Source organism: Suncus etruscus, chromosome 15 (assembly GCF_024139225.1).
Source record: "Suncus etruscus isolate mSunEtr1 chromosome 15, mSunEtr1.pri.cur, whole genome shotgun sequence".
NCBI classification, from domain to species: domain Eukaryota; kingdom Metazoa; phylum Chordata; class Mammalia; order Eulipotyphla; family Soricidae; genus Suncus; species Suncus etruscus.
In genome coordinates, this window is record NC_064862.1 from 29,904,284 (window position 1) to 29,930,380 (window position 26,097).

The window sequence follows — 26,097 nt, forward strand, 5'->3', positions numbered from 1 at the left end:
TTTAGGCACTGACCCCAAAGTTCTGAGACCCAGATGATTGTGGAAACAGTTGAACCTGGACCTATTATCAGTTTTCACAATGGTCTCTGGTCTAATATCTATAGTTGGAGGCACTTAACATGAAGATGGTCTTCCCCTGGGTTATGTGTTTCTGGTCCAGTTTACCTGTGTACATCCCCAAGCCACTGCAACACACTGAGCTTTCGGAAAGGGAGACTTCTGGGAGAAGAACATCGCCCATTCAAGACATGGTGTTGGAGAAAAGTTTCTACTTTCTGCCTTCCCCAGAAGAAAGAAGATAGTTTCAAAGTATAAATATGCACATGCCTGAGAAGCTGCCTGATTAGGCACCTGCAATGCATGGAAATGTCTTACAGGTCTACTTAACTCTAAAAAAAGCTTCTAGAGTGCAAGAGCTACTTGATCCATGGAAGGAAGAAAGGAGAACCACCATTCATCCCAAGAGTCCAGCTTTGTATTTCCATGTGCTCATAAATTCCAGATACCCATCTTCATTGAATTTATTGACATCATTTTATATGACATTTTATATGACATCATAGCCATCCCAAATTGGACATTGAGAGTGGTGGTTGGAAGCATGATGGGGCTTGGACAATTATTGGAATTCATGGTTGGTTGTCTTGCATAGGATAGGTCCAGTTATGCTGCTGTAACAAAGTCTCCATGCCCTTTATGACCTAACCAAGCAAACATTAATTTCTTGTTCTCCTAAATGTGTATGGTGAGTTGGGTGGGGGTCCCTTGGTGCAACTGTTTTATAAACAGCAAGGCAACAGGCAAAGACCTAAGAAATGTGAAAAATCACAGCTGGAAAAGAAAATGGAGACTTGTGTACCTGATAATCAAATTTTTTTCCGTGCACAAAGTGACATGTATTCCATGTGATCATTTCCAACCTCAAGTCATTGTTCCTGGGAGGAGAAGAAAATTGGAACTGCCAGGAAGTAAAGTTATCTGTCTTTGAAGAGGGACAATGTTGGAACCACTCTCAGATTCACCTTCACTGAGTATCATTTTCACCCCAAAGGTGAGAAGAAGGAGCCCTGGCTGTTATCTGCTTCCTGCCATGTGCTTGGGATTAAGGGATGAAGTAACTGTCTTTTAGCAGTTCACATTCAGTTAGGGGAGACAGGACAAATCATCAGAAAGAAAAGGAGGGACGGGAGAAAGAGGCAGAGAGAAAAAATAATTTTAGAACCTGTTTTTGGTGAGGAATAAAAAGAAAGGGAAGCATATGACATCCTTGGCATGTCACCCACAAGAAACAGAGTTCTGTACAGGGAACTCTTCTGTTTCCATTTTACAGAGGAGACTATGGAGGAGCATGGCGAAGTGACTTTATCAAGGTCACCTAGAGACTGGAAGGTTGCAGAGACCTTGTAAGCTTGTCCTTAACCTCATTCACTTGTCACTCTCATGAAAATCCTTTCTTCTTCTTGCTTGGCTATTCAAATGCTATGAAGAGCTTCTGGCTCACTGCTGGAATCTGTGTCCTATAATGAACATAACTGGATTTAACCCTGGGGTGAGGGGCCCAAAGGTACGATGCTTTTCTGTTGGCTTCCTTCTCTGTCCAAATTTGTATCTTCCTGAGACACTACAGTTCCTCTTATGGGCAATAAATCATGGTTTATTTACCATTTCAAAACAATAGGAGACTATTTTTTAATACTTCATGCCAAATAACTCTTGAGAACCTTGCTCACAAGATGCCAACATTCTAAATGGGTGCATCCAACTCTCTCGATTCTACCATTCCTTTGTTCTTAAGGTTCAGGATTCATCTTCTAAGAGTCTAGACCAGGGGTATCCAGATAACTCTTTACAACAGTAGAAATAAGTAGCATCCAATATGGTACCATTAAAAAATTGATTTCATGTGGCTCCTGAGCCTTTAAATGCAGTGTAAAAGAGGAAATCACTTCTGATTTCATTTAAATGTGATCAATTTAAACCAAATGTCAGATATTGATAGTGGTTCTTGGGCTGGGAACTAGAATTTGAGACCTTCTTTTGACATTTTCCATGACAGATTTGGTTTCTACTTACCAAGGCTCTGGAAGGATTATACCCCCAGTATAGATAACTTAATCTGGAAATTAGTAAATGCAATTGGATCTTATATGGGTCCACCATAAATGATGAGATTACACTGAAGTAAGAAGCAATTTCCAAAGATTCCCTGGCCCTGAAACAGAAACTTTTGTTTTATGCTCATTCTGCATCTTCATCTCAAGTTGACAAGATACTCTACCCAGCACTGTCATTTGAGGAAAGTTGTTGGTCAGAGTGAGTGAGGAAAAAGTGAGTGGAACTGTGAAGGATCATATACCCGACGATCCTGTGATCAGAGCAAGCTCAAATCAACACACATAATTACTGCCCTTCTTTCACTGGCCAGATCTCATTATATGTCCTTACCCTAACATAGGTATATGAAGTACCACACTACCTGCTCTGGCAGGGAGAGGTACTATCAAGAACTTCTCAGATACACTAATAATCACCTACTATCTAAGATCAAAATTTAGCCAACAAGCAGCAATAAAGTGACAAGTCTGAGAGGAAAAAAATCAAGTATTCTTGCCAAAATATTGGTCTTGAAGTAAAGGTCCCACTTCTTTAGGGTTGCAAGTAAACAATCTGTGAACCTCTATATGCCTCTTTTTCTCAATAAAACATTCACTTTGAATAAGTATATAATAATGGGGTTATTGAAACATTCATTGTTATCATTTTCCATGCCTGATTGAAGATGGGTCCTGGCTTAGTGTTTGCCTCAGCAGTTCCAGTCCTGGATATAGAAACTATAGAAAAGCAATACTAAATGGATAAACTTGGGAAAACAATGCTTGCTACTCACATGAGACTCAAGAAATAATTTTATAGAAACCCTTTATTTGGACAACTCAAATGTCTATCTATCATTCAATAGGTCTGTTGGGAGATTTTCACATGCTGGAATAGCCCTCTGAAATAACCACATACAAACTCATGGTTCATGGGACAATGAGTGAAGGTGAAACAGTAAGAGAAGATTTGACACTGAGGAGGATATACTGGATAAGTGTATGCACCTGAGGTTCAGAAATGGGACTGAAATGATGGAGGTCAGAATCAAGGTCATATCAAAGAAGGTATCAGAGAGTAGCCTGGAGATTTGGATGTATCTACGACTTCAAACCTCAAGTCTGAGATTCATTGACTTGCTCAGTTCATGTTGGTGCACTTCACTGGAGTTGACTATGTATCAGAATAAAGTCTATTTAAGAAGTTGTGTTGGGGCCAGAGCAGTGGCACAGCAGTAGGGCATTTGCCTTGCATGCGGCTGACCGAGGATGGACCATGGTTCAATCCTCCAGCATTTCATATGGTCCCTCAATTCAGGGTGCATAGCCAAGAGTAACCCCTGAGCATCACCAAGTGTGGCCCCCCAAACAAACAAATAATAAAAGAAGTTGTGGGACCATGTGAGTCGTAGTGTTGCCATATCCCATGCAGGGCTGGTCATGCAGAATGCCAGCAAATGCTAACTGAAGGTAAGACATGATGAGCCAACACCCTTGAGAAAAACAAGCCACTTTTGTGTCCCCTTCTGGATTAAGTTTTACTAAGTGCCATGGGGGTATACTGGACTCGCTAGTCATGGAGTCATCTATCCGCAAGGCTTTACTAGTGATAGCTAAATACTTTTGCTTACCTTGGTATGTATTTTTGCTGTTTCCTTATCACTCTGGCTTATGCCACGACTGATCTTCCTGTTTATTCTTTCCTGGTCACAAACTCCTCTACCCTGCTTCTGATGAATCTTTTGTTGCACCATATGTGACATTGGCACTGGAAGAAAGTCTCTATTTTAACTGAATCCAGAATCTAGAAGGGCAAAAGGGGAAAGGAAGGGAATTTGGAGAGCAATGAACAGTTTAGGGGAAACAGACAGAGAAAGAGGGAGATAGAAAGGGAGATAGACTGAGACACAAAGTCATAGATATAGACACAGATGTAGAGTGAGATGAGCTTTTCTTAATTCTATGTATGATGCTCTTTCTAGTGTCTCAAGACTCACAATACTAGTAGAGACCGCTCTTCCTTCCTGCAAAGTTAATTGGCTACAAAATGCATTTTTAAACACCCACAAAACTAAAATCCACTACTGCTTAAGCAAGGATAAAATAATATAAATCAAACACAGTTCACTCTTCCCAAGCTTTAAGGCATTATCTCCAAAGTATATAGAACTTATTTGGTAGAACAGTTGCTTATTTGCTAGGATGTGGGTCAACTGTCCCCCACTCTGTCCCTAAGTACAGGGTTCCACCACATACATGCCCAGTGGTGCTGAGTATGGCATGAGGAATGATGAGTAGGTCCTATGCCCCCAATCCTAGAGCATGGTGTTGGGGTAGAGGGTACAGAGACAGAAAATGACCTGCATGGGTCACCTTGTAAGATTGTCCCATTGCTGAATTCTTCCCATTCTACAGATGGGAAAATTGAGACTTGGAGATCTAAAACCCCCACAGACACACCATGGTAGAAGAGACCCAGGATTCATGCTGAAGATTCTCTACCCCAATTCTGCTGTAGCCTCCCCCATTCTGTTAAAGCCAGTATTTACCCATTTTCATTAAAAAAAAGGGAATAAGTTACCCAGCTAGAAATTAGCAACTTTCAAGATATGGTGAGCATAGTTGTGTAATTTTAACAACAAAATGAACACCTGAGAGACAGATGAAAACAGACGGGCTTTCCAATCAAGTCCCCCTCGTGGGCCAATTATTTTGATAGGAAATTCCATCAGGAGATTTCTGGGGTAAGAATCATAGTCAGGTAAAAAAAAAAAAAAAAAGGATGGCAAAATGCCAGATAAAGGACAAAGGAGGGATGCCCCATGAGAGAGGTTCCCCCCTTTTTTACTGTTCTACTCAGATTGGTATCCCCAGGGTTTAAATGAGTCCCCCAGCTCTCAGCACATGCAAAGTGGTTGCACATGAAATGAGGACAGTCAGGAGTAGAGTTCCTTCTTGAACATTTTATTGAGACTTACTAAGTCTCAGTCCCTGTACACTCAAGAGGTCTGTTAGCAATTTCTCCAGAAACCGCAGGAGAAAGTTTCAACCTCTGTGCCCCACCCATCTTACAGATGAAGTAACTAAGAGATGAAACAATCAATCCACAATGAGAGGTAGAGTTGGAATCTAGAAAATTCTGACTTCAGAGCTTTTAATCAACCTGGCTGCCTGATGTTTCCCTGGCAGGTTTTTCTGCTGAAGGACCCAAGGAACAGCCAGGGACAGGTACACCTTGGCTGGAGGCTGAGGGAGTGCATACATCTTCAGAAGCAATGAGTACTCTCCACATAAGCAAAGACCTGGCTGTTTCCCATTTATTTTTTGTTCGTTTGGTTTTTTTTTTTCGGGGGGGGGGGTGTCACACCATGTGGCACTCAGGGGTTACTTCTGGCTCTGTGCTCAGAAATTTTTCCTGGCTGGGGGGACCATATAGGATGCTGGGGATGAAACCCCTGTCTGTCCTGAATCAGCAGCATGCAAGGCAAATGCCCTACCACTGTGCTACCACTCCGACCCCTGCTCCCCATTTCTTTGCCATTAGCTTGTCCTAGCTTTCTGGGGCAGTTGTGGCAAATGATCACAAAGTTGGTCACTTATGACAACAGAAATTTATTCACTTATAGTTTTCGGGGACAGTGCTGATTCCACATTAGGTCTTGGCATATTCTAGAGACCCATGGAGGCTTACAGGGGTGGAGAGGGGGAATCTCTCCTGCCTCTGCCCACTCTGTTATCTGCTGGCATCTCTCTGCTTGTGGCCACTATCCCCTTAACATAATTCCCAGGGCACATCCATTGTCATGTGTGTTGTTTGCTTGTTGTCTAAAGGTACAAGTGGTGGCATTTGGATGCCATCGAGACAATCTAGAGTATTCTTCCCATCATCAGAATCACACCTGCAAAGGCCGTTTTACTTCCACAGGGTGGCAGTTATAAACTATGTGTATATGTTGTAGATATAAGGACCTGTACAGTGAGATGTGGGGGCTTCTTTTAACCTTGACACATTCCAAAAACTTTGTTCTGGAATTTTTGACAGGAAAGGATCTATCATCAACCTACCTACCTTCCCGTCCTTACACCCTGAACCTCTCAAAGGGTAAAATCCTTTTTTCAAATGTCCTCTACTTTCTCCCTTATCAGCAGCTTTGTGAGGCTGAAAGGCAGCATTATAAGCAGAGGATGGTCAAGGGGTCTGATATCTTCTGGCTGTGTACTTGAGGCTCTAGAAGATTTTACCCCCCCCCCCCATGCACGTAGACTCATTAGATTTAAGCTAAGCTAGGGCTGAACACTGGGCCTTGGTCTCCCAAAGCAACTTGGTTTTTCCAGAAACAAACAGTAAGTAATTTCCTCTTTCATTCTAAAGACATTTGCTAGATTCTATGGATCAACCTTGAGGAGGATATTGGGACCAGAGGGGAACCTATTCCTTTATACCTGTAACCTAAAGAAAAAAATTTAATAAGTAACCAAGTTCTGAACACAGGTAACAAATACAAAAATGCGGTAGGAATGAAGAGTGGGCAGAGAACTGAATAGCAAGGGTTAGGGTCTTCAACTCCAAATGGGAAGTGGATATGATTAAAGCAAAGTGGGCCAGGGCAGAAGGGACATAAAGCAGAAGGGCTCATAGGTGTAACGTATGTCTAGAAGCTGAAAGGGGCAGGTGAATAGGGAGAGTACACCATTTTGGATACTCTGCTACTGAGCTAGTTATTTTTGTATGTACTTCCTAAATGACCACTCTGAGTCCCCAGTCATGTAGAAATTTGCTCAAGTTCTTTTAGCTACCAAATTCTCTACTTAAATTCATATAAGATTCACCAGGATTCATCATATTTTATGCCTGACTCCCCAAATTTCACCATTCTGCCTTTCCCCTGGGGGATCTAGCCTCTCTGTTATCCAGAAGACTTACTAAGAATTCTCATTGCTCTGTTCCCAGTGGCAATGCTGATCGCATGCTGGTGGCTGCCTGAGATATTTAGAGGACTGCACTGCTTTGCCTCTTCTGGGATTGATTAGCAATGTCTGCCCTGGGCACCAGCTGAAGGAGCAAGTGGTGTGAGTGGGTGTGAGTTCCTTGGAGTTTTTTTTTTTTTTCCAGCCAGGGCTAGAGGCTGTATGAAAGCATTTCTGTTTATCTCCAGACTTTCAGGATAAAATTTTCCATCCCTGAGTGACCCTCATTATGCAGGAAGGACACTGTGATATTTTTTTTTTATGAAGAGAGCGACTTGTTCTTCCCAGTTGGGAGTTTTTTTAACCAGCAAAAACTCACCTCCCAATCAGGCTCTGATTTTGGGAAGTTGTTCAGTGTCGTTTGGCCATGTGCCCCCTCCCCAGCCCACTTCCTTCTACCATCTTTTTCTGCCCCTGCTTCCACAAGGCATTTTGTATGTTCCATTGAGTTGATTGCCCCCACAGCCAGAATAGCATAAAATAATGGTTCCACGCAGAAGGAACTTGCTGGGCTTGAGTGGGTAAAGAGGTATGAATCAGACACACATATTCCCCACCTTACTCCCTCTCCTCACCTATTCTGCTCTTTTCCTTGGGGGAATCACAGAGGGGGGCTCTCTTGGAGACTAGTGGCAACCCCCTCAGCTCATCACAGACCCTCACTCATCTGGTCCAACAACCTTCCCATGGCAAAGCAGCATATACCACTCCAAGGGGGGGGGGATTCTAACGAGACATTAATAGATAAATAAAAATAGCTTCCATGAGAAACGACAAGAAATCATGCAACAGAACGATTTCTCTCTGTGCGCGTAAACTCATGAATAATCAAATCGCACAGTCCCCAAATAAGCCAAACACAGGCTCTTGTCAACCTCATCCCAGTTTCCTCCTGGAAGGTCACCTCAAACCTTTGCAGACCTGGGTGGCTCTGCCCCTCATGTCTCCCCCACCCTCAAACAAACCTCCCTCCCACCTCCCAGCATCTCCCCCCAACCCCCACTCCTTAGAGGGGTGAAATTAATTCCCACCGCCATGGAAACGTGCAGAAACTCCGCATGGAAGGCTAGGGCACTGCTCATGAATCATCAAGCAGAAAGCATAGTTCGATAAAATATTAGGTGCGGGGGGGGGGGGGGGGTTCCTGAGGCCGTGGCTCATGTGAGCAGAAGCAGAGGCCTTGCTTCAAGCTTCTTTAGTGTCACATTAGAGCCTACCAGCTGCCTCGAGAAGAAGACGATCCTCCCTGCCTTTTTTCTTCTTCCTTTACATTTTTTTTTATTTTTTTATTTTCCCTCATGTGTTAAGGGAGAAAACAGTGACAGGGACAAGTGACAGCTCGCTAATTATTCCCTTACTGCCACTGCTGTTCTGGCTTTGGACGCATTGCTCATTTCTCCCCGTCTTCGCACTGAATAATGCATGGGTCCCTATCTGTATTCAAGCGGCACCTCCGGGGACCGCCAGCCTAACTAGCTGATAACTGATTCAGTTTGTAAGCAGGGCCTCTGGGAGTTGCAAGGAAAAGTAGCCAAGAACAAATTTAACACTTCTTTCTCATTTTCTTCAGAACATCAAGGAGAAGTAGGTTGGGGAACGGGTGGAGGGTAGGTACGGGGTCTTTGGAGGGCACTTGACCTCAGTTAGGAAGGGGGAGGCTTGGCTCCGGCTGTGGGGAAAAGGGGATGACAATGGTGATGGCAATGACAATGATAAAAAAACAGCTAAGGTTAGTTAAAAGCTTAGAGAGCGCCCATTGCACTCAACACTTTGCACCCACTTTATTTTTCTCCATCTTTTTCCACAGGACCCCTGGCAGCAATGCTTGGGCAGCTGTATCAGTTAGCTCTTTTTATAATAATGCCGCATAACAAAAGACTCCCACGTTTTAGTAGCTGTCAACAACCTGTATTTATTTGTGTCAGTTCATCTTGGCTGTGTTCAGCTGAGCTTGGCAGGGTGTGATGAGTCTGGATCAATTCTGCTCCTCATGTCTCCCCTCACTGGCTCTGTATGTTGGGGTTCAGAGGGTAATAAAGGTGACCATTATAACTAAGAAGCAAGTATACATTCTGCCTGCACAGCACCTGCTAACAGTCCACTGGCTGAAGCAAACAGAACTGGTTCAGTGGATTGTCCAGGAATATTTGCTAGATCTACCTGACATGAGTCTCTGTCAGGCTAAGGTGTGAATGCCTCACTCTACAGCTCACAGGCACCCAAAGGAACTCCTCAAAACCATCCCTTGAGATAACCAAGGCCTCTCCTCCTTCTGATCCAGCAAAGACAGACATTTTTGTTTACTTTTGCATATGCAATCCTCTCCCCAACAGTGCTCATGGTTCTGCATCCAGAAACTACTCCTAGCAGGCTTGAGGATCCTATGGGATATCAAACCCAGGTCAACTGCATGCAACATAAATGCCTACCTGCTCCACCCACAAAGACAGAGTTTACAAAGACTTCTCTCCTTTGTTCTCCAGACTTGGTTCTTCCTTATACGCATGTGGAAGTTTAGGCCTGCAAATAATATTCTGTCTCCCTCTCAAAGGCACTAGGGACGATTTTTCTTCCTCCTCAGAATCCCCTGTTCAGATAGGTGCTGGGATTCCCTATGTTTTATGAACCAGCACAGAGAGCTTGAGCATGTCTTTGAGATCACACAGCAGGTAAGGGGGTAGAGGCAGGTTTTGCACTGGGGCTGGTTTCAGGGAACAATCAAGATCTGATCCACCCTTGGCAAAACTGAATTGCCATGCAGCTGTATGAAATTGGGGTACAGATGCTTGTTTTGAAATGTCAGGGTGTCATAGTCTTTAAAAAAGATAATGGAGTGAAATGGTGCTTGGACTGGGGTCACCCACTGTCTGAGGGACTTCATGTTCTTGGGATAGTCCCTGATCTGGGGGCTTCTCTCATGGACCTCACATTCTGGCTATTTCTTTTGGGGTAGTCAGGATGCACCCTTGGTCCCTACCCATGGGTGACACATTCAGATCTTGCTGGGAAGTAGATGGATTCCCCCAATGGTCCCTAAGGAGACACAGGCTACTGGATCAGCACTTGGCTTCCTACCCCCCCCAGCTACTCCCCCTCACTCTACTTAGACTGGGGACCCCTCCTACCCTCTCCCCTCCATCACACCTGCTACTGGTCATCAGGAACCATAAAACCAATTCTAATTTAGGGCCCAGAGTCAACCATGTTGAAGGGGAAATATTTAGAATGTGGTCCCTTATAGCATCGGGGATGCCATCCTGGACCAACAGAATATTCCACAGGACCTGTACATGTACCCCAGTTTTGCTATATTTTGGGGGTCTCACACACAGTGGTGCTCTGGGCTTACTCCTGGCTCATACTCCTGTCTGACTTAGGGAACTATTTGGGGTACCAAAAATCTAAACTGTACAGCTCTGTTCTCTTTGGATTTTTTTTTTTTTAATTTGGAGCATACTCAGTGGTACTCGGGCTTTACTCCTGGCTCTGTGCTCAAAGATCACTCCTGCCAGTACTCAGGGTGCCTAGGATCAAACTCAGGTCAGCCACATGCAAGGAAAGTGCTCTTTCTATTGTACTATTACCCCAAGTTTGTTCTCTTAGTACCCCTCCCTGGGCCAGACTCACAGCAGGTCCTTGGGGAGCAGTCAATGAAGAATTGTGAGGTTCTGCCAACAAATGCTTTACAGGTGAGGAGGCTCAGAGAGTTTTGCACACTGCTCCTATGCATACACTTACTGAGAATGTACTCTATGCCCACACTGCTGAAGAGGGAAGGGTGCTGCATTTATCTGATGTCATGAGGAACGTGATCACTTCCATGAACATCCTCTGAGGATAATTCCCCAGTGAGGAACTGAGACTCTGAGAAAAGAGGGGTTCGGCCACCATCTTGCTGTGAGGAGTCACCAGGCCTGGCTACCCCATGTCTGAGCTGGGAAGGAGAGTGGGAACCTCTTTACCCCTGAAGCTGGCAAGTCCAGGATGATGGGGGCTCCGCAGAATGGGGTACCCACCACCGCTGCCCCTTGCGGAGGCATGTACATCTGCATCAGGCCTGCTTGGTCGCTGGTGACTGGGGCAACACCAGGCTCGCTGTCAGGCAGTGCGTATCAAGGCTGCTGCGGGGGCGGCAGGCAGGCTGTTGGCAGGTGGCTTAAAATAGCAGCGAGCGCGTCCTCACCGCTGCAGGAAACTGTTCTTCCAGCCTAGAAGCTTCCTCAGCCCCGCAGCCCTTCTCCAAGGAGCTGGAGAAATTCAGCTCAAGGACAAAGTGCTCCCCCCTCAGCTCCTCAGGAAGAAAAGTCACACCCTAAACTCTAGAATTCCCAAGAGCTGCCCCCACACCAGGCCCTGTTCCCTCACCCCTTTCTCTGCTCCCTGTGTCTGTGCAGCTTCAAGACATCCCTTGAACCTCAGCTTTGGCTGGTGTGGGGACGTGGAAGAAATTCTTTGTGCTTCTCTATCTGGAAAACATACAGAATACTGTTGGTGCTTAATAGATGTCCACGGGATCCATGTGTTGTCATCTTGTCTTTTGGGCTTAGCTCACTTGTTAGCATCTAGTGGAAATCTTCTAGATTCTCCTAGAACAGCACTGTTTCTGTGATATGGATAGTTCTTGCTCAGACTGAGATGAGAGGAAACCCCTTGTTTGTGGCTTGCTCCAGGCCTGTTGACTGGATAAACTGTCACACCTCTTAAGTGTGACAGTTGCTCGTGTGAAGAGGAAAGGAGGGCTCAGGTAATTGGTACGCATGGCGGAACTTTCATAGTTGCCCCTGTGCACATGGTAGACATTGCTAATCAATCACAGCACACTTTCTTTATTTTTTCACTGAGCCTTGGAGCTCCTAGGCAGCCATGAGCAATGGACTCAGGTTGGCACCAAGGAGACACCCTAATGTCCAAGTATCAATGACTGCAGTCTTTAAATAAATGGCCTCTAGTCCAAGGTTACCTTGGCCATCAGACTGGGCTTTTCTAGGAGAGTATGCTGCTACCATATAACCTAATATTTCCTCTGCTAGTCATCACCAGGTTTTGTAGAAATGTCAACTATGGGAAATGAGGGAGTTAGGAAGCATCAGTGAGCTTTGCTGGCATGAACATCAGCTCTCCACCAAGACTGCCCTAACGCTGTGCACTTGCCTGGACTCTGCTTCCACTCACCACCCACAATCTGAGAGGAACAAGTCCAGAGTTGGGAAACTCAAGCTATGGACTCAAGAAGATCAATTCCAACTTAAAAAAAATGGCTTCCCTATGAAGAAATATAGAGTAATTGGGACCATTGATAAAGAGAACCTCAGAGCAAGAAGGTGGTAAGAGATAGAAGCAGTATTGAGGGAGTGAAGACCACTCTTTAAGCCTCAGTGGCCTCTGCTATAGCACAAGGACAACAGGACTGCCTCCCTGGTAGGACAGAAGTGAGACTGTTTATGCACAATTCCACAAATATCTGCTTTAAAGGGTTCTACTTTGGTCAATAGTCCAGGAGGTATTACTTCTCATTAGGGAAGAAAAATTGCCTCAGACCACTTGAGCCTCATCGCCCTTTGATTCCCACATTCTTGGGTCTTCTAACCCCTTGGACTGCCAGAAGAAAACTAAGGAGGCAAGAATTCAGAAAAGGAGGCTGTGGGCCTTTTAAGAGAAAGGGAGAGAGCCCCTATGATGTAGTGCATCATATTAACATTGTTCTATAGACCCATTTTACAGATGGAAAAACTAAGCCTGGAGGAACAAGGGAAATAGCCAACAAAAGAACAAGGGAGTGGCAGCTTCTTAATATAAACCCAGCATCCCTTGAGGCCTGTATCTGTGGTTCTGGCATGGCTCCCTCCAATTTTGGTAGCAAGGTCTGTATACACATTTCTCATAAAACTTTATTCTCATTCCTGCTTACCTTACTTTAATTGAATATGCTCTGAAGCAATCAGTTTGATATCATAGGAAGAATATTTGGTCCACTTTGGGGGGACCTTCCCAAGAACTCCATGACCTGGGTTTTGCATTGTCAGTAGAAGATAGTGAAGTTAAATGAAGGAAAGACAAATCAGATAAGAGAAAAGGTAGGAGACCAGGCAGGGGGAAGCAGAGTGTATTTGGAGACCCTTCTGGTTGTCATAAGAAAAGAGGAAGTCACAGTGTAAGACCAGAATTGGGAGATACTAGTGTTGGGCTTTTTCCTGTGACAAGGAAGTCATGAACTGGGTTTCTGTTCAGCTATCCCTGTCAAGCCTTCACTTCCCCAGACTGAGGGCAAAGGGAACCCTGAGCTGGGGCTGTACTCAGCATGCAGTGTCTTTGGGGACATGGCTGCTTCCCTTATAGAAAATCATGCTCAACTTCTTCAATTTTAGGAAAGCAGAGACTCAGAAACCCACAGTCCCCCAGGTGAGTCCTCTCCCACTCAGGGCCTTCCACCTAGTGATAGAAACTTGCATAATCCATTTGCTTCCTGCAGCATGAAGCAGAGAGTGTATCAGTTAGCTACTGCTGAGAAACAAAGCATATCTCCACAGCTTCTCATGGGTTAGTGGCAGTGGTGTCTTCAGTCCCTGGTGGATTTTCAGGCCAACTGGGTTTAGACTAGACTTGCCTTGGAGTGGGTCCTGCCCCATGTCTTTTATTCACCTCGCAGAACCAGTAGTAGGTTTGAAATTTGGGGAGGAGGGGAGTGTTAAGATAGGGTTAAAGGAGTCATAGGGAAAAGTCAGAGGGAAGGATACCCACAATCTGTGAGCCAAGACAATGCAATTTCTCAGTGGGATTGTTGGGAGTGATCTCAGTCTGTTGTTGGGGTCATCAGCCCAGGTCAGGAACATACACAATCCTGTCCAGAGTGGTTGGAATCCTTAGCTGGATGACCGAACCCCTTGTCTGGACAGGAAACTGAGGTCAGGTCCCTCTGATCTAAAAGTCATAGTCCCACTAGCCCCTATCCTACTCCCATCTCACTCAGCTTCCCAACCTGCTAAATCCTTTTTCCCAGGCCTTGGCTATGAGCATGAGCCTACTCCCCCTCTTTCCTTAGCGGCAACCCCCTTGGGGAAGAAGGAGCAGATAGCAGAACCGTGCTATTTACAAGCTTTCAAATGGGTTATTGAATCATAAACTGAAATCACAGGCTGTAACCAAATCAGCAAGGACCAGATTCAATAAAGTGAGAAGGGAGGGGGAAGAAAACTCCCACCTAGAAGCTTGTTAAAGTCTCTGCTTCTCCCGGCCTGGCTTTCTTAAACGTCGCCTTGTTGCTGGTGAATGCACCCAGCCGGGGCGGCTGCTATTAATTCCATATGTGCTTTAGAGGAGGAGGAAAAGGCCATTGAGTTGGGCCAGTGGGACTTAAAAAGAACCCAATGGGCGCTTTATCGCTGCCTTGTTGGGGAAGGGGGTGGGACGGAGAGAGACACAGGCATCTGCTACTGCTGCTGCCTTTGTAAAACATTTTAGGGTGTCCAGGGTAAAGGGGGACACTCCCAGGCTGACTGAGGGCTCCCTGGAGAGGGGTCCTTCTCTGAAGCAATTCCCAGGGGTGGGAAATTGCTGGTGTGTGTGTGTAATCTCAGTACCTGAAAAGGCCTGGAGCATCTCCATGCTTTTGATCTGATTAGGAGGACCAGATCTAAACATACCTGGCCCAGAAGAGAACATTAACTCTTGTGGACTGAAGATCATTTATTCAACCATCCATCCATCCATCCATCCATCCATCCATCTATCCATAATCTATTCATTTTCTTCACAGTTTGGAGATAGCACAATAGTTAGGGTGTGTATATCACCTGCTCCCAATCTAGGTTTGATTCCTGGAACTGCATGGTCCCTAGATCATCCTTGAGTAACAAAACCTTCAGCACTGCCAAATGTGACTTTGGAGACTTTGACAACCACTGGGGTGGGGGAAGTTGACCCCCAGAACTGAAGGCTCTAAGCAACACTACAGCTTTGGGTTTGCACTGACCCAATGACCTGGTTGGCAGAGGACCCATGGGCACCCACTATCTAAGATATCACTTTCTCTCCAATTAATGTTATTTTTTTCTTAGTTGCAGACTTATTATGTACCCAATGCTATATGGATGTCACCCCTCATTATTCAGTTGTAGTTCTTTGGAATCATTGGACCTCTATCAGTTGATTCACAGACTTACTCTAAGAGGCAAACCCTCTGTGAATGTGAAGCCTGCTTTAAAGCCACGAGGTTGCACATGGGATCACTGCAAAACACTGAGAGTAGGGTGTCTCATTTTCACTCAGCCCATTAATAAGAGGAGCAAACTGAGTCTCGGAGAGATTAGGAGCCCCAGAGCCCAACAGAGCATGTCTCAGTCAACAGTCACATAGACTCTTCTTACTTTAAGGGATGAATTAAGTCAGTGCTAGAATGTTCCTCGACCTGAGCCAACCAAATGTCTCATGTCACAGAGGGTGAGGCTCAGAGATGTCATTGCTCCATCTCAGGCCACTTGGCTAGAAGTGTAAGAGTTAGAATTAGGGTCTGAATCAACCCCTGACTGTCTATCTCCAGAGCCTGAGATACTGGCCTGGCAGAACCCAACTCTGGGCAACTCAAGGTGTTGGGTCAGAGGCTGAACCCAGATTCCCTGGGTTCACTCTTAGTGAATTCCACTCAGTCGAGGGCTTGCTTACACTTTATAGCTTCTGATGTGGGAGAACTCAGGTTCAAGGTTCAAATCCCAGTTCAAGCCAACCTCCACCCTTGAAAGCTTCTCTTTAAGTTCTTTCTTTCTCTCTTCATTTTTCTTCTTTCTTTCTTCTTTCTTTCTTTCTTTCTTTCTTTCTTTCTTTCTTTCTTTCTTTCTTTCTTTCTTTCTTTCTTTCTTTCTTTCTTTCTTTCTTTCTTTCTTCTCTTCCTTCCTTCCTTCCTTCCTTCCTTCCTTCCTTCCTTCCTTCCTTCCTTCCTTCCTTCCTTCCTTCCTTCCTTCTTTCTTTCTTTCTTTCTTTCTTTCTTTCTTTCTTCCTTCCTTCCTTCCTTCCTTCCTTCCTTCCTTTCTTTCTTTCTTCTTTCTTTCTTTTGGTTTTTGGGTCACACCTGGCAGCGCTCAGGGATTACTCCTGGCTCTATGCTCAGAAATCGCTCCTGGCAGGCTCAGGGGACCATATGGGATGCCGGGATTAAAATCACCAACCTTCTGCATGCAAGGCAAACATTTTACCTCCATGCTATCTCTCTGGCCCCACTCTTTCTTTCTTTCTTCTTTCTTTCTTTCTTTCTTTCTTTCTTTCTTTCTTTCTTTCTTTCTTTCTTTCTTTCTTCCTTCCTTCCTTCCTTCCTTCCTTCCTTCCTTCCTTCCTTCCTTCCTTCTTTCTTTCTTTCTTTCTTTCTTTCTTTCTTTCTTTCCTTTCTTTCTGTCTTTCTTTTTTCTCTCTTCCTCCCTCCTTTCCTTTCTTCCTCCCTCCCTTCTTTCTTTCTTTCTTTCTTTCTTTCTTTCTTTCTTTCTTTCTTTCTTTCTTTCTTTCTTTCTTTCTTTCTTTCTTTCTTTCTTTCTTTCTTTCTTTCTTTCTTTCTTTCTTTCTCTTTCTTTCTTTCATTTCTTTCTGTCTTTCTTTTTTCTCTCTTCCTCCCTTCCTCCCTTCCTCCCTTCCTTCCTCCCTCCCTCCCTCCCTCCCTCCCTCCCTCCCTCCCTGCCTCCCTCCCTCCCTCCCTCCCTCCCTCCCTTCCTTCCTTCCTTCCTTCCTTCCTTCCTTCCTTCCTTCCTTCCTTCCTTCCTTCCTTCCTTCCTTCCTTCCTTTCCTTTTTATTCTCTTGTTTGAATTAGAGTTTAAGTTCTGACCTATTTACAGCCCTGACTTTCTATCTTTGAAATGAAGATAATTGTGGGGCATCTCTTTCTGGGATGTTAAGAAATCAAACATAAGTGTTGGAGCAATAACACAGGAGAGGAGGCATTTGCCTTGCATGAGGTTGACCTGAGTTTGATCCCCAGCATTCCATATGGTCCCCCAAGTATGTGACTGCTGAGCACAGAGTTAGGAGTGATTTCTGAGCACAGAGTCAGGAGGAACACCTGAGTGCCAATGAGTGTGGACCTCTACAGAAAAGAAAAAGAAATCAAATATAGCTGATATGTAATAAGTCAGGCTCTCTTCTAAGCATGGTGTGAGGTGGTTGCCCAGTGCCAGAGCAGCCCCCACTGCAGAGACTAGAGCCGAAGGGGACAATGCTGGGTGCTCAGACCATTCAGGGTCAGCTTTGCTCCCAGGCAGGTCAGTTCTGAAGCCCAATTCACCTTGACCCTCAGTAGGTGAAGAGTCACTCGGTGATGCTCTGTGAGCAGTTGGAAAAGCTGAGTGTGCAATTGTGCAGCTTTTTATATCTGAATGGCTCCTACCTCATTGCACAAGGAGATGCTCTGGTTGTCATTGGTGACCAAAACCATCACAGGTGCAGACCTAGGGCTCCAAGTAGTGCACCTGGAGAAGTGCATGCACCATCTCTCTAGCACTTCTGACCAAGTTCTGGGCCACCCCACTTCCTACGTGACTCAACACGCAAAACTTCTGTTTCTGAAGTTGTTCATCACTCTCTCTTGCCCCAGGGCCTTTGTATAGACAGATTCCCATGCAGGACTGTCCTCCCCTGATTAGGATTTCAGCAAGCTCAGCATCCTGGCACCACATGGTCCCCATAGCATTGCTGGGATGGCATTATTCACCACTTGGGGCCTGAGTTACACCACAACCTCATCCCTAGCACTGAACTGTCTGTCACCCCATAGGCCAAGATTTACTGAAAGGGTCCCCTGAGCAATGCTTAGGAATACCCCCCAAAATGTCCCCTCCATAAAGCCTGCCCTGGATCCAGAATTATTGTTCCTTTCTCTGTTCCTGCAGTTCTGACAAATGTCCTGGGGTCTGGGCATGAGTTGCTTCTGCTGAGTCTCTGAAGGCAGAAATTGGGTGGTATATGTCTATGTCCCTTCTCTGGCTCATCTGTGGCCTCAAAACTTGTCATGATCAGCAGCTACCTATTGGGGTCCTATGCTCTAGCCTTGAGGTGCATCTGTCCATCTGTCCAGGGGTGCCCCACACAGAATCTGACTCAACCCTGGTATCAGGCAGCTTCCTCTCAGGACTTGCACATTTGGAAACAACCATTCTGCTATCACCCTCTGGGCTCATGTTTCTGGTCACCGCCTCACCACCCCTTCCTGTTTACCTGAGGTTTGGAGATCCTGCTGCCCAGTGTGTCTTTTCCTCATTGTGTGTTGGATGAAGACAAGTTGCAATGCCCAAGCAGGGCCTTTTCAAGTTTTAGAGCATGAACACATGTTCTCCATCCCAAGGTGAGGGCTGAGAAAGAGAAACACCTCAGCTCTTTATTTCTTTACTCAGAACTGACTTACCAACTTTGACACGGACTCCAGGTCTTGCATTATGCTCTCCTATGATGGTTCTGTGCCAAATAAGCAGGGCTAAGAGGATCTAAGGCACCTGAAGGATAGCAGGAGTTGGGCCCTCAAGGGGAGTTGGCTCAACAGCCTTTAAACTATAGGCTGCAGGAGGCTAGAAACACAGCCCCAAATCCTGAGTATGATGGCCTGGGCATTCAGAAGAGGCATAGACCCGAGTTACCAATATCTGGGGCAGATGTCTGGTGCTCATCAGGGTTCCAGAAGAAACTGTGTTTATACATAGGATGATCCAGGTTCTAACCTCAGCATATGGTGCCCAGCTTGGCCAGGAGTGATCCGAGTGTACCATCAGGACTAAGCCCTGAGCACTACTGGAGGTGGTTCCAAAACAAAACAAAACAAAACAAAACAAAAAAACAAACAACTAAATAAGATGAAGGGGTTTTAGATTACACCTTATTTTACCCCAAACAAAGATCTTCCCTGGTTTCTTTGCATCCATTTGATTACAACTTAGTTTCACCCAAAGCAAAGATTGTCTTATATGTAAATCTAGGTGGGACAGGCTCAGGAAAGCCTGAGCTCTCTGCCCTTACTATGTCCTTACTGCTCCATCTGGGCGTGATAACTGTACTCAATAAAATGGCAGTTCTGGCAGGCAGCTTGGAGAGCTCTGAGGTAGAAGCCTGCCAGACTATACTTGTTTCCCTCTCAACCTGGTTTGGATTATTTCGTGAGCCACCCTGCTTTAGATTCATTCACCTGAGCTCGGAAATATGGTGTGTGGGGTGATTTTACAATGGGGGTGTCTCACAGCCACCCTCACATGAGCACTATCGAGCCAGGACATGGAGCCTCTGCTGGGTGCTCTGGGCAATTACTCCTGTAATATCTCCCCATCCCTACAGCTCTTTTCTCATCAGACACAGACTGCCATGACAGATTGATGACATTGGTACTTCCCTGTGGTCCCAGCTCTGTGGGCCTGGGGAACATGGCCTTTTCTGGGTCCAAACAGAGCCTGGAGATTATGGTCCCAAAGGAGGTAGCTCGTTGAGCAGGTGGAAAGAGGAGCTTCAAGGATGAGCTACTTGTCTGGAGGCAGAGGCTGGAGTGTCTGCCATTCCCTTAAAGAAGAGATTTTCTTTTTTCTTTTTTTTTTTGAGGGGCACATCCTAGGGCTGCAATGGCGAACCCATGGAGCTGGCACGCGGGAAAGTACGCAATTAATAAATTTATAAAATGTATTAAACTGATAAGAACAGATACTACACTTGATCTTAGCCAAAAAGGCTGAGAAGCGATTAAATTTTAGAGACTAAAATCTTGTCATCAAGGTTCAATTGACGTGCTGGCACTTTGAGGAAATTCTTTGGTTTTGTGCGGCAGTTTGGGCACTTGGGCTCAAAAAGGTTAGCCAACACTGCCCTAGGGTATATAGATGCTGCACCAGGCTCTGTGTTCATGGATCACTTCTGGCTTTATGCTCAGGAGCCACTCCTAGATCAGTGCTCATGAATCTTTCCTGGCTCTGTGCTCATGATCACTCCTGGTTCTGCGTTCAGGGGTCACTCTTGGCTCTGTGTTTAGAGGTCACTCCTAGCAGAGTGATTCAGTGCTCCTTCTTAGCCACTTACTCTGAGCATGGCGAGGAGTATAGAATTTTGGCTCAGGTCTCACTTCTTCTGGGCTGCACTTCTCACCTCTTATCATGGATCCTTGTCCCTCCCTCCCTGGACAACCAACCTGGTCATCTCCTGACTTTGCCCAGACAGCAGGGGAGCTGGGAAGCTGAGGAGCCGGTGCACAGGGAGCCACACAGGGTCCAAGCAAGCTCTGACACGCAAAAACCTGAGGAAATATATAGACAAGGGTCTGAGAGTGAGACCAGGCTTCTGTTTTGGGCACTGTTAGCCCTCTGTGTGCCTTCGAGCAAAGGGCTTGAAATTCCCGAGCTTCTGTGTCTTCCTTTCCCTCTGTGGCCTTATGCTGATGCTGAGTTTTGCACATACATGGCTGGCATGGAGTGGGCACCCAAGAGTCTCTAGTTCCAAGAGCATGAACCAAGCCTGATCATGCCATTACCCACATGCTTCATGGGCCAAAGGCATCTTTTCCACATGTTCCACTTGCCAAGCAGCGTTTTCTGCCTGTAGGAGACTCTTTGGTGCAGAGGGCCCTATATGCTAGAAGGCCCCAATCTCCATTGAGGTTAGAAGTTGAGGGCACAGAGAGGCCAAGGAACCACATTAGGCCATACAGCAGCACAGGACATGGAGTCTCGGAGCTAGACCTAGCCCAGGCCACCCTCCTCTTGGCCTATTAAGAAGCGGAAACTGAACTGAAAAAAGAAAAATCTGCCCCTTGCTCCTGGTGAGGTTCCACTTGGGGGAGGCGCCTCAGGAGCCTGAGAGGCTGAGGCAGGGCTCTGTTATTGTGAGAGCCCAGCCCGGCCTCCCCCACTCCCGCTGGAGCCTTCCGTCCTGGGATCGTGTTCCAGACAGCCCTGGGCCCAGCCCGCCAGACTATTTAGTCTGGGTTTGCTGACCCCCATCTGACTGCAGGCAGGATACGCTCAGGTTTCGGGGCCTCCTCCTCACAGTCACCACCCCAGACACCTCCCCCCACAACCCGTGGGTCCCTGCCCTGCCTCCTTAGACAAACACCTTCAGGGCCAGGATTTCCTGCTGCCTTCCACTCAGGCTCCAAAGCTAGGCAGTGGCACCACCAGGTCCTCTCAACCACACATGAAGTCCACCTCTAAACTTATCTGCAAAACAGGGTGCCCATGAATTGCATTCTTCCATGGGGGGCTGGAGGGGTTCTCTGAACTTGTTCAATGTTTCACACGTGGAAATTGAGTGGAGAGAGAGACAGAAAGAGACAGAGACAGAGACAGAGACAGAGAGAGGCAACAAACCATGAAGTTGGAAGTGGCTGAGTAGGGGTTTAAACTCAGAGCTTGGATGGTGGAAGGGCCTCAGACTAGGGTGCCCCACTTCAGCTTTCCCACTCAGTTATGGCATCTGCACTACCTTTAATGGACTTTCTCTGAGAATTTCCCCAGACCTACCAAGATATTAGAAAATGGACTAACCTAGGGGTAGGATATAATAATAATAATAATAATAATAATAATAATAATAATAATAATAATAATAGATCTAGGATGGATTATTAGCATTATTAGGTCTAGGTTAGGGTCATCACTGAAGGTGTTCAAGGCTGACTCCTGGCTCTGTGTTTAGAGATCACTGCTAGTGGTGTTCAAGGGACCATATAAGGTGACAGGGATGGAACCTGAGGCTAGCACCTTACCCCCTTTCCTTTAGGTCTGGTTCAAGAACTGGGTGGGAGAGAAGAGGGCATCAGGGAGGGTGAGAGGGAAACTGTTAATCTTAGTGACGGGAAATGTGCACTGGTGAAGGTTGTTGTACATTATAGTTTGTAACTCAATTATGAACAACTTTATCCATGGGGAAAAAACTAGTATGAATAACCTTATAAACACAGTGTTTAAATAATAATAATAATAATAGTAATAATAATAAAGAACTGCATTCTTTTTTCTTTTTTAGTTTCAGGACCACACCCAGCAGTGCACAGCGGTTACTCCTGGCTCTGCACTCAGAAATTGCTCCTGGCAGGCTTGGTGGACCATATGGGATGCCAGGGATTGAACCCAGATTGGTCATGTGCAAAGTAAACACCCTATCCGCTGTGTTATTGCTTCAGCCCTGCATTATTTCTTCATCTGCCCCACCGTAGGTGGGAGGTAGAAATATTGATGGGCCTCTTAGGGGGACATCTTAGTCAGTTGTGATTCAGTTACTTGAATTCCTCTGAAGACCTGGATTCCAGTTTCTGGACTGACAGTATTAGCAATGACCTGTTAGAAATGCCAAGATCAGTACTGCCTGTCTGTTCCTTATGGGCGTGTTATGGCTGTAGGGTGGAAATTTAGTCAGTATGTTGAGGGGCCCTCTTAGTCCACTCCTATCTCACAGATGGAGCCAGTGACTTGGAGAAAGTCACAGAGCTGGCAGGGAGAGGAGCCTGAGAAATTTGCTCTTTAGGGGGACTCCCATTTTTGGGTTGCTTTTCCTGGGTGGGAACGAAGGAGGCCAAGCATCTTCTCTGCATTTCTAAGTTGCTTATTTTCCATGAACATACTATGTATTTTTTGAGGGGAGCCCTCCCTGTTAGCTATGGCCTCTCCAGGACCCTCCAAATCAGTGGTGACCTCTTGCTCTAAAAAAAATCTCAGGCTCCTCACTCATGCTGGATAGCACAGGACCAGAGAGCTTGGAATGTGGGCTTGGGAACTAGCTGCTCATGAGACCCTCAAGGACATGACAGGGAGGTCTAGGAAGATGGGGAACCCTTCCCCACACACACCTCTGCCCCAGGAGACATTCCCTGGCCACTGTCCACTTTGCTTTCTAGAAGTGTAAGTCACACTCAACGAGAATCACTCATTTTGCTTTCTTTTGTTGTTTTGTTTTAGAGTCACACTGGCATTGCTCAGGAATGATTCCTGACTCCGTGCTCAAAAATCACTCCTGGTGTTCTTAGGAGATAATATGGAATGCCAGGGATTGAACTCAGGTTTGTCTCATGCAAGGCAAGCACACTACCCACTGTACTATCTCTCTGGCTCCCACACTTGGCTTTTATAATACTAAAAACAAAACACTACAATGCACATAACAGCAAGTAGACACAGGGGATCCAAGTGATACCCCTGAATTGGCCTTTTGATGGTTCATAGTAAAACCCAGCCTCTTTGTAATCCTCTTTCCAGACACAATCTGAGCTAAGGGCTGTTGACAAGTTGACGAATTTTTCCGTAGATTTTTTCCCCTCCTGTCTGAGGCTAATACATATGTAGGGGTATAACTCTAAAAGGCTGTTTAAGCCATTCATAGCTGCAATATTTGATTTGTGAAAAATCAATAGGAAACATATCACATTTACTATTAAAAAGAGAAGAAAGACGTTTAAACCTCAAATTTGAGAACATTCCAAGGTTGGGCACACAGTGGCAGAATCAAAGTTCTATCTGTTCCAGAGAGTTCTTTTTGCTCAAGAAACAAGATTCTCCACAGAGAGGCCCATATCTCCCCAATTGGCCTTGGTACTTGACTGGGTTGGGAGGAAGAGAGGGGTACCCCGCTTAGTTCCCCTAGTCACCACCTCCCTACTGCCCTGGTCGATGAGCATTGTGTTCAGTTTGTGGAGTCAGCAAAACAGGCCCGCCTGCTTGCAGGGGCATGGACTGGGAGGTGGTTACCTATGAGCCAATTAATTCTGCTTTAATTGTTCAGGCTCTAAAACGAGGTCTGAACAGCTAATCTGGCAGGGGTGGGTAGGGGTTCATCTGGCAGACGCTGCTTTCCCAGATCTCAGGAGATGCTCAGAGTTTCTGAGAAAAGAAAAGAAAAAATAACCAGCAATTTTTTGCAGTGCCCTTGGTGGTGTCTGGACAGAAGGGAAGGAAGGCCAGATGGGGATGGGGCATGGACCAGGAAGAAGACTCAAGGCCCTGCCAAAGGCACAAGTCAAAGAGAACACTGGAAACAAGTGTGGGAGTGCCTAGACGCCCTTTGCACCTCATTTCATGCATCTTTTACGATCTGGCATGATAGTGTTTCTCTTGCTACCAGGGTCAGCCTCTGCCACCCCAATGTTAGCTGTCAAGGAAAGAGACTTTTTTTCTCATTCTCACCCAGTTCACACTTAGCTCCTGGGTTCTAGTAGATGCTCAGTGAATAGCTATTGGTGGAATAAAACTATCACCTATCCCCTTTTATTTCAAGTCATCTCTTTTAAAAGCTTGGAAATCTTGGAAGGATTGCAAGAGAAGGATGGGGAAACTGAGGTTGAGAGAAGGGACTTTGTTGACTTAAGCAAGCGTCTGTGTCGGGAGGGGTCTTTGTCAGGATCACCCTCACTTATCCCGGCTTAATCTTACGGGACCTGGCAAGTGTGGGTGTGTTCAAGTTGCTCAAATAACTTTGTTTTGAACCCCGCCCCAACAGCGTCCCAGTACCCACTTGGTTCATGCCAAGCTCTGAGTTTTCTGAGGGCCACTCAGAGCCACCAGGGGATCCAGGTGCTGGGGAACAAAATGCTGCCCATTCTTGGCCTTTCAACCACCCTAGAATTCCTCAAGAGTTTCAGAGATCAAGAGGGATGAGGGCTGGGTCAGCTAGAGGTTGGGTCTGCCTCTTGCCTCGCCTCCAGCCTTTCCCTGCTAGCAAATGAGGCCCAGCAGGGTGATGGGGTGGTGGTGATAGAAGAAAAAGCAGAGGGGCGGAAAGAGGAAGTGAGGCAGGAGGAAGAGACGTAGGAACTCTGCAGCAAGGCAGGCTGGGAAACAGAACAAAGCAGGCAGGAAACACAGGAAGAGACAATAGACAAGGAAGCAGGAAACACAGGAGAAAACATGCCAAGGACAGACAAAGAGGAAGCAAGGAAAGGTTTCTAAGAGACTCAGTAGGACAGGAAAACAAAGCCTGGCAAAAACAAAAGAGTGAGAAACAAAGCAGGCAGTGGAGGATGCTGCAGCACCAAGCAGGGAGAGACTGGGGAAGCCTCCAAAATGTCAGCTGCCATCCTCAGGGGCAAGAGAAGGGCCCCAAGCTGGTCCAGGACGCTCACCTGGGTCCAGCTAGCCACCTGCTCCCAGGAGCCTTTGGGGCTGGCAGTCCCGCCTCCCCTTCAGGTGTGCGCTGATTGGCCAATCTCCGAGGGCCAGAGGCAGACCACGCCCACCCGTCTGGGCTCCATGCAGGAGGCAGGAGCCCAAGACCCAGGGGCTCCCCTAAGTGTGTTCTGAGCCACCCCAGTCCTCACGCCCCCCTCCTTCCCCGCCACCTCGAAAGCTGTCCAAGTGGAACAGCCTGCAGCTATTACAATAAACACCTCAGCCGCAACCTGTCTCTCATTTGCATATTAGCCGCCTTAATTGGATGAAATATGCAAATGTATGCAAAAATGAAATTCATCTCATAATGACACAAGGCGATTAAACAATTTTTATGCTTAAATATTCTGTTTAATGAAATCAAACAGACCTGCGCGTGTGACAAATTCTCCACAGCATGGAGAAATTAGTGGGCATAAAAAAAAAAAAAAGAGAGAGAGAAAGAAAGAAATACAAGCCACCGATACTCCCTCCAGCACAACCAGATTTACTCCACCTTTTTGTTTCCTCTTTTCTTTTGGGTGAGAAGAAAGGGAGGAAAAAAAGTGTGTTTTTGATAACCAAGTGAACTGAAAATTATATTACTGAAAACTGCTAAAATAAGTTAGAAGCAATATGCCTTTGTTTGGGCTCTGGGAGAGGGCCCCCTGCCTCGCCCCCACCCCTCAGCCCACAATATGTATGGAATGTAGTTACTGTGGGGAGACACGGGTACTGGTATGGATCCCGATGCCACTTTTGGGGGAGGCCTGGAAGTAAAGTACAGAGCCCTCTGTCCACCCACCATCAGGAGACAAGTACCCCCTCAGTCTTTGCTTTTTTACCTGGGCAGAATAAATTCTTGCCTTGGATACTGGAAGATAGCTCGAGGCATTAGTCCTAGTGGGAAAAAAAAACTCTGTTCTGATGCTTACCTGGAGGAGAAGAGGGGTAAAGAAGGAAG

At 46.1% G+C, this 26,097-nt stretch overlaps 1 pseudogene; it reads right to left on the minus strand.

Annotated features, from left to right (window-relative positions):
• Positions 1-19,604: 19,604 nt before the first annotated feature.
• LOC126031493 (uncharacterized) lies at positions 19,605-19,750 on the minus strand (annotated as a pseudogene).
• Between the last annotated feature and the right edge of the window lie 6,347 nt (positions 19,751-26,097).